The sequence below is a fragment of the Phoca vitulina genome, unplaced genomic scaffold (genome assembly GCF_004348235.1).
Source record: "Phoca vitulina isolate PV1807 unplaced genomic scaffold, GSC_HSeal_1.0 scaffold13, whole genome shotgun sequence".
Classification (NCBI taxonomy): domain Eukaryota; kingdom Metazoa; phylum Chordata; class Mammalia; order Carnivora; family Phocidae; genus Phoca; species Phoca vitulina.
Genome location: NW_022589716.1, coordinates 8,212,414 through 8,221,675, shown reverse-complemented (window position 1 = coordinate 8,221,675; position 9,262 = coordinate 8,212,414).

Genomic DNA, 9,262 nt, shown 5'->3' with positions numbered 1-9,262 from the left:
CCCCCCCCCCCCCCCCCCCCCCCCCCCCCCCCCCCGGGCGGGGGCCCCCCCCCCCCCCCCCCCCCCCCCCCCCGCCAACCCAACCTTCTAAGATTCAGAGAAGAAAAAAGAAGAATGAGGTGTCTGAGGATGAGGATTGAGGGGTGGAAATTACCTCAACTGAATTTTAAAAACCCCTGGCTGGTTGCCATGGTAACAGAAAGGTGCATCCCATTGCCATGGCAACAGGCAAACACCGAGGTCTGCTGCTGGGATTGGGGATTTGGGATGTGGCCGGAGGGGGTTGGCGGAGGAGGCTGGGTCTGAGCTAGAGCAGATGGGGGCGCTATCCGGCCTGGGATCACCCAGCCCCACCATTCCAGTGGCCAGAAGGCCAGGCATGGGGTCAGAGGAGAACCGATCATTGGGAGAAATCCCCTAGCTCCCACCACCCACCCCTATCTCACAGGTCTCCACCCCAGGAGCCCCGAGTGGGACCCTGCGCCTGCTGAACTGGGCTCCAAACCGGGCAGAGCCTGGGGTTTGGAGACCATCCAAGTCGGTTCCTGACCTCAGGGAGGGGCAGTCTGGGAGTCACCATTATAGTCACTGGTCCTGAGAAAGAGAAGCGCACAGCCAGGAATCCGCTCTGCCAGGCCTGAAGGACACCATGTAACATCTGAGGACAGTTACACCCACTTGAGTGGTTGTTACTGCGCACTCCTGGAGTATGACCACACACACCTGGACGATGGCTCCTCAAGGTGGCTGTCCTGTCCTCCAAGAGCCACAGCCCCCGGGACTCTAGCCCTATCACTGGGACCCTGGTTGAGTGCAAAGGTGCAGGGAGGGGCAGAAAGGCTCTTGTTCGGACACTACCAGGGACACTCTCAGGAGGCCCGGACAGCCTGGCAGCCAGAGGCACAGGTCACATTCAACAGGTCCTGGTGAAGACTCAGGACTGACAACCCCCGGGGGGCTGACCCTCTCACACCCACAGGCTCCACGCGAGGGGCTCACTGGCCCCACGGCCTGACATCTACCGTCAGAGGCCGTCTCTGGGGATCCCAGTGACTCCAGAAGATGCTTGTTAGGCACACCTGGGAGCTCCTGGCGTCTCAGGCTTTTCCATTAATGCATTAGTGTAGCCAAGGTTCGGAGATGCTGTGGGCTGCCCGTGGCCTTGGAGATGTGGCTCTGTGAGCAGGCACACGGCCGTGTGCGCGCCGGCCTGTCGGCAAAGGAGGTGGGGGGAGTTTACCTTTCCAGACTTGTTCCAATCTAGACTCCCAGACCCTTCCGCGGAGAGCGTGGCCTGGGCACAAGAGTGCTGGGGAGACACTGGAGCGTCAGGGAGGCTAGGCAAGCCCCCCCCCAGGAGGACCTGGCTGGGTGGAGAATGGAGGGGAAAGCAGCCCTTGCGCAGGTAAGAGATGCCTCCTGACTCTGGAGAAGTAGGAAAGAACCCCAGGAACTCTGAGGCCTCCTGCCCCCCTCAGTTGCCTTGGCCTGCTCTTCTGGGAGGCTGGTTAGCAATGGTGAGAGGGGCACCTAGAGGGGTCTCCGTCCGCAGAAGCTCTTCCGCGGAGCTCCGAGAGCGGAGATCCAGCCCAGGGTGGCCCCCCGGAGTCCTGCCTCCCCACTGGCCCAAGTTGCTCTAGGTTAACAAATTTTGCTTGTACGGCAATAGCAATTCTGCTAAGCACAGAAAACATCCTGGTGGAGGCCCCGTGCACCCCAGCTTGGCCCGGCTCTGGGGACAAAGTGCCTGAGTTGGCTCAGATGGGGCATTTATCACGGGGGCAAAGTTAGCTCCGAAGCATGGCTGGAGTTATGGCTGGCAGGCTGGGGGTGCACCCAGGCCCGCCTCTCCCTCACACCCCTGGGCGCCCACAGGGACTGATGGCGCAGTGCAGCCAGCCCGTGGGGACTCAGGACCTCCAGCCTCCTGACGCTGGCCCCAGCGTGGCTGAGCCCTCTTCAGAGCAGGGACCCTCGTCCCCAGGCACAGTCTGCATCCGTCTCCACCCCCCCTCACCCTAGGCCAAGCCAAGGGGGGCACAGCCGCCACTGCCCCAGGCTGGCATCTGCTGCTTGGAGCCCCTGCGGCCACGTGTAAGAGACCAAGCCAGGTGCTGGGGACCCCAGCCTGGGCTAGTCCACCTCGGCTGGCCTCTGCCTCCCCGCCAGAGGAGCCTGGCCTTTCTCGCGGAAGGCTCGCCACGGGACACCCAGGCTCCCAGCACCAATAAGCAGAAGGACAAAGATCTGGGGCCCCATTAGGCAGGACCCAGAGTGTGGGAGAGGTGGGGACTCCTCCCCCAGGCTTCCTGAGCCTGCCCGCCCCCCTCTTCATCACCAGGGCTTAGCCCAGCTTGGCAGAACCGAGTGGGCTGCCCTGTGGGGTGGCACTCTGTGGGCAGGTTTAGAATCCACGGGTGACCCCATGGATCACCTGGGCCCCACCCCTTGGGCCAGGAACGCTCAGGGTCTCCCTGGCCTCACCATTATTGGTGTTCTCTTTTTAATTTCAGGGCTGCTTTGAATACCTCAACTAAGGACTGACCCCTAAATGTGGCTTCAATCTAACCCTGGGTAGGGTGGAGGGCAGGGTGCCATCCTGTCCACGCTAGAGCAAGAATTCAATGTGTCTCAAGTACAGTATGTACCCATGTCCCCACACGAGACCTGCCAGGGTTGGGGGGGATCGCTCTTGGCCAGTGGGGCACCTTGGAGGAAGCTTCCTCACTCAGCTCCGAATCCTGGGCGAGGTCCCATCCCAGCCCTCTCCCTGGCCTAGCAGGCCTACCCTTCAGGCTTGCCCCTACCCTGAACCTGGAGACCCAGCCTCTGCCCCCAGAAACTCAAGTTTTGACCCTGCCTCCCCCTCTGGTTCTCGGGACAATGGTTTGGGCTGGGACCTGGCAGATCCTGCTTATCTTGTCATAAATATTTATCAGGCTCTAGGGGCCAGAGCCTGCAGCTGGCTTGGAAGGGGGGGCGCGGGTGGGGGCAGATGCTTCAGAAGGATCTCAAAGCCCTTCCCTAATGAGGGTGCCATGAGGGGAGTGTGCCACCTGGGCCTTGGAATCCTTGGGGAGGGGGAGGACAGATGGACAGCGGGACAGAGTCAGGGGAGCCTGGGGGGACTTGGGCATGCTCCAGCAACCAGACCTCCCCATGCACCCCAGGAATGTGGAGGAGGAAGAGTCAGAAGAGACCAAGGCTAGGGAAGACATGGCAAGCTCCTCCCTGGACTGTCCTTTCACAGAGTGTTCCTGGGAACTGTGCTCCCCACACATCAGCCCCCAGACTGTGCTCTTGCTCTCATAATTCTCCCCACAATCCTCCCAGAGCTGTGCTTCCCGCATCACATCCTTTGAAGCTGTGCTCCCACCATCGTCCTCCCAGACTTGTACTCCTACAGATTCTTCTACCTGCAGAGCTGTGCTCCCTGAATACTGTCCATCTCCAAGGAGCGCTGCCCCACGCAAACCTCTCCCCACCATCTCTGGTGACCCCACGCCTGCCTCCTGGAACTGAGTCTTCCCAGGACTGTGACCCCAAAAGGGGCTACTCCGCACTCTCCATCGTCCAGAGCTGTGCTCTCCACACATTCAGGAGCCCCCCCTGCCCCGGTCATAAGCCCCTCTCCTGGCCCAGTGGGAGTCTGACCACGGGGGCTCTGGTGAGTGGAGCAGACTCCCCATCCCAGGGGTCCAGCCGCGCTCAGTCCCAGCTTGCCTGTGTGCCGAGCAGCCGACCCCCGCCTCCCTCATTGGCATGCTAGTGGGACCCACAGGTGGAATCAAAGCCCTCTGCTCAGAGCCCGAGCCGAGCTGCACAGCGGGGAGCTGGGAGCTTTTGTCTCCCCAGCCCTGGGGGTGCAGGGAGCCCGGGGCAGAGAGGGCACGTTTTGGGGCCCAGAGCCTTCTCCTCACTGCCGTGGGCAGGCACAGCTGCAGACAAGGGGGGCAGCCTGAGCCAGTGAGCACCCCCAGTAGATAATGAGGGACTGTGGGGGAAGGGACAGCCTCAGGCACAGCCTGGGGGGGGGAAGGCTGCCTCCCAAAGCCCAGAGCGCTCATTAGTGGAAGCCTGGGAGGGGAGGCAGCTAAGTGGGTCAGTCGCCCTCCCCCAGCCTGCCTGACAGGTGTGGGTGGGAGGGAGGCTTGCCAGCCTATTGTCCCCCGTTAAAGTCGGTCCCCCTCTGAATCCCCCCTCCCCGAAGCCCCACCCCTCCAGCCCGCTCCCCCTTGGAACCCCCTTTCCCTCTCTGAGACCCCCTCTGTGGCTTCCTCCCCTTCCTGAGACCCCTCCTGAGCCCCTCCCCTCCCCTCCCCACCACCCCCTCCCCCAGGTGCTGGCCCCTCAGCCAGCCTCCCCAAGGCATCCTCCAGACTGAGCCACACCTGGGAGAAATTGAAATCTTAGACTCTTCCCCTACCCCCGCCAATGAAGCAGACATCCCTGTCCTGGCCACGAAAGGCAGTAAAGCACAGCTCCACTGGGGCCGGCGGCCGAGGCCTGGGCCAGAACAAGCATCCAGATTTGGGGGCGGGAGTCAGGCGCGGCGTGCTGTGGGCTCCAGGCCGGGGCTCCTCTGTGCCCCCAACCTCCCAGACCGCTGTCTCTGGGGGCCCACTCTGAGCTGTCCAGCTCCCTTGTGCCCCCCCACCCCCAGTCGGGAAGATCACGGTCTTGGCATATCTATCTCAGGAGTAAGAGGCAAAGAAGGGATGGGGGGCATCACAGAGGGGGAATCTTCTCCCTCAGGGTGGGGCGGTTCAAAGAGAAGGTGTCTGCTGCCTGGGTCCACCCTCCCAACTCAGGAGAGAGCCCGATGAGGGCAGGATGGACAGTGGAAATGTCAGCTGCCCACCTCCTCAGCCTCCTTGCCCCTCCAGTCTTCTTGCCTGGGCCCCTCCCTGATCAAAGGCCTGCTAGGGCTCCCCATTTCCTGTCAAGGCCACCTTCCTCAGGCTCTGAGAAACCTCTGGACCCGCCCAGCTGGTCCCGGGGAGGAGGAGGGCTCTGCCACCCCTGCCTTTGTGGGGACACAGTTCTGGGAGAGCTGCGTGACTGTCCCGGTTCCCCCAAGCCCCACCCCAGCCTGAGGCCGCAGGGTCACTGCAGCCTGATGAGTCCTGGTCTGGCTGCACAAGAGTTAATCTCGGGGTGGCCCCCCCACCACCACGTGTGCACAAATTCCAGGAACGCTTTCCATTAAGGACGCTTGCTCAGAGCAGATTTCATTTACATTAATAAGAACCAGAAAAATCTGGGTGGGGGGGCAACAGCGGGCGTGTGGTAGCTGCTCACGTTTTGCAACTGAGTTTGGTAGAGCCTGAGGGGCTCAGGCTGGGGCTCGTAGTTTTAGAAGAGAGGCCCCTCCAAGCTAGTGCTGGGGTGCCTAGTCCAAGGGGAGTAAGCAGAGTCCATCCAGCCCTGGGAGATCCCTGTCTGAGGGAGGAGGCATAGCCCAGCAGATTCTGGGGAACCCAAGGCTTGGGGGGTGGTAGCAGAGCCATCCTGGCCCTCGGCTCTCCCGGTCTGAGGGGATGGCAGAGCCCAGCCTTGGGTGGGATAGGACACCAACCCGTGGGAATAACTAGGAGCAAGAGCAGGAGCTGGTTTCCACGAGCTGTTAACGAACTTTATTAGCCAGGGTTTGCTGCTACCCATCTCTGAGCCTCAGTTTACCAGTTTGTTTGCGAAGGCTGCTTCCTCCCCTCCCCACTAGGTGTGGCTGCAGGTATTAGAAGGGAAGGTTCTGAGCTTTGAGCCAATCTATTTCAGGAGTATCGTGCCACCCTAGAGCTGAGTAGTGGACTCTGTTAAGTGAAAGAGCCTGGTCAGGGTGGAAACCCCCCAAATCCTCCTACATGGGGAAGAGGGAGCCACAGAGTGAGTGCATGCGTGCACAAGGGTGTGCCTGGCCTCCCCCTTCCCAGCTCCCAGCTGGCTGCCAGACCAGCTTTCCTTCCTTGGGGGGCAGCAAGAGTCTGATTTCCGCCCCCTTGGGCCAGAGCAGCCTGCACGTGTGTACAGAAGTGAGCTTTCCTGACTGGACCTGGCCTGCCCACGTCCAGGTGGTCAGGGAGAGGTACGTGCGAGCTGGCATGCTTCACGCGTGTGTGTGTGGGGGTGTTGGGGTCTGCAGGCATCTGCGTGTCCTTCCCCCCCCAACACACACACGTCGGTGAGGGTGGGTGCCGGGGAAGTCGGCCTGCTGCTGGATGACGATCCGGGCCTGTGCGTGCATGTGCGCTCATACTCCTGCTTGTGAGCACAGAGCGCTGACCCCCAGCCCAGGGAGTTGGGCAGAAAGCAGAAGGGGAGGAAGCCCCCCAGCCCGGTGCCCCTGGGGGATTTGAGTCCAGCCCTGCCTTCCTCCCGGCTCCACAGATGGGCATCCTGGGGCGCTCCGCACTGAACCCAACACGTGCACAGCAGGCGGGGCTCCCACAGCTGCACCACCCCCATCAGGGCCCGAGCAAGAGGATAGTGGGGGGACACTTAATTACACCCATGAATCATTCTCAAATAGCTCCTGTCCAGCCAGACTCAGGGGTGGCGGTGCCTGGGAGCCCGGAGCTGGAGCTGGGAGCTGGCCTGGGTGCACTAGGCTCTTGGGGGCCTTTCAATCTGGCAGGCAAGTGGGGGTCTGGGCCAGGCCTCCTGGCCCCTCCTCCTCCCCCGCCTGCTGTGGCTTCACCTCCCCCATCAGTGTGCAGAATTCACCACTGCTGCTCAGCTGTCTTATCTGGGCGGCTGAGGCCAGGGGGTGGAGTGGGACGGACTCCCCCAGACCCAGCCGCCCCTACCCCTCGTTATCTTGCCCCTGCAGCCTCCTCCCGTCCCTTGCAGCACCGCAGACCTTTCCTGCTCTTCCCAGCATCCTCTAGGCCTTGCTTTGTCTGCAGTTGTCTTTTTTCTCTGCCTCTCCCAGTCTGTCCTCTCTCTCTCCCCAGAGCATTATGGTGGTGGTGGTGGTGGGGGGTACGTCCCAAGGCCCAGCTTGCTCCATCCCCAGCTCCTCAGCTGGAGCTGGAGCTAGTCCTACCCAAACCTGAGCCTGACCTTGGGCCTGCAGCTAAGGGCTCCCTTCTCCATGGAGTTCCTTCTGCCCAGGGGCCAGCTAGGCAGGAGCCCCTAGGTTGGAACCCACACTCAGCACTTGCCAGCTTGGTCACCTCCAGCAACTGTTCTGCTTTGAGCCTCAGTTTCCTCTTTAAACCAGAAGAAAGCAGTGCAGGGCCTAAACTGGATAGGAGGGCCCTGCGTCTGGTTTGCGTCTCCGGGTGGAAAGCTCCCCCGCCTTTCCTTCCATCTTTGGGAAGCTGGGTGAGGGTACGTGGGTATCCCCTGCCTCCAGCTGAGAGCCCTGGGTGAGCTTGCCCCCACTCCCCCTGACTGTAGAGACTGGTCGCGGGCTCGGCCAAGAGAGTATTTCTATGAGTCAATCATCAGGCCGGTGGGTGAAAGGTGTGCGAGAGGCAGAAATGCATTTTATCGACCATAGAAATTATCTACCTGCTTTGGAAAGAAATGCTAGGAGACTGAAGCACTCATTGTGCATGGGGCCAGCCTGGCCCGTGCCCCACAGCTGGGCAACAACTTCCCTTCTAGTGGAGGGAATTCCGGGGGGGGGGGCGGGCAGCGTGGTCGGTAGGGGACCTGTCAGGAACCTGCGGGGTCTGACAACTTGTTGCTTGCCTGGCTCCACATAGAGTTCCAGTCAGGTCTTCCTGAAATCTCAGAGACCTGGAAGAGGCCCTTGGCCCCTCCAGCACCCCAGAACCTGCCGAGAACCCCCCCACCCCCAAAACCAGGTGGCCCGATAAACGATGGGGTGCTGCCACCTGGTGGCCACCAGCAGCAGTGTCCTTCTCCAGGGCAATCTTCCCCCTCACACCCCACCTTGTCCCTGAGGACACTCATCCCTCGGGAATCAGGTTGACCAGTGGCTGGGCTCCGGGTGCCCTTGAGACCCCCCCCGCCAGACTGCGTGCCTGGGGAGCTTAGCTCAGGCCTGGCTGCTCATCTGGGCTTTGAAACTCGTTTGATGCACGGCCACGACAGCTGCTCCTGGATGGCCCTCAAAGCCTGAATATTGCAGTTGTCCCAGCCAAGTGCAGGCTGGACTTGGGATCCCTGGAGGATCCCTCCAGTTCAGCAAGAGACCCTCCCAAATTTGGCATTTGGGTTTCCCTGACGAGGACGTCTGCGCTGCCCTCACAGCTCCCCGTCAGGCATGCGGAGGAAGACCGGCAGCTCTGTGGCCGGGGCACGATGGGGCAAGGCAGGCCACAGCACACACTCATCGCTGGGCCTGGGGTTGGAGCAGACCACGATGGGCTGGTAGCGGGGGATGCCTGGGCCCTTGGGGCTTCAGCCTCAGGTCCTCGGGGTGAGAGCCGTTCAGTACCCAGGACTCCCAAATTTGGCCTTGCATGAGAGACCGGAGCCAAAGGTACTGTCGAACTTCCAGAAATGGGCTCATGGGTTCAGATGGAAGGCGAAGGCTGCAGTCACCTGGTTTGGTATGCTGGCAACAGGTGTGGCCAGTGCTGGGAAGTGGGAGAGGGGGCCTCCAGCTTCTCTGAATGGCTGGCTCAGACCGCTAAGGAGGCACGCAGACTTCATGTTTATAGGGAAGTCCATGTCAGGCTCAAAGATGCTATGGTCCAGAGCAGTCTTTGTGGGAGCCCTGAGCCCCTGAAAATGGCGAGTGTCCGCACCAAGCGGTACAGGACAGATCCAAGTGCCCTTCCTGGTGTGGGGCAGCCCATGTGGGGCTCAACATGGCTCATGGGGGCCTGGCTCCCCTGCCAGTGCTCAGCTGTGCCTCCCTGCCACACCGCCCTCCCCCCAAGAGGCTTCCAGTCAGCCTTTGATGAACTGGGTGCATGTAATTAAGAGCTTCCCAGGTCTCAGGATGTATGTCTTCACCTGGAAGACCCTTCCAGGCCGGCTTGGTCAGCTGCACTTAACTAGGTTGCTTGCGACTGCCCCCAAGCTCCAAGAGCAGCCCCATGTGCGAGATGCATGAAAGCTCTGGAAGCCAGGCTGGTCTCCTCGCTCCAGCACTGACCCTGGAAGGCAGGACTCTGTCAGCTGGACCCTTACCTGTGTCATCCCACAGAAGCCCAGGTGTGGGGCTTCTGCATTTGCCTCCTCATCTTCCAAGGCACCCCTGGGAGACTGGGGTGAGGGCCCCATGAGCACTCCCCTTGCAAGTGCCTCCTGAGTACTTTTCATCCTTTTACAAGGGCCAGGC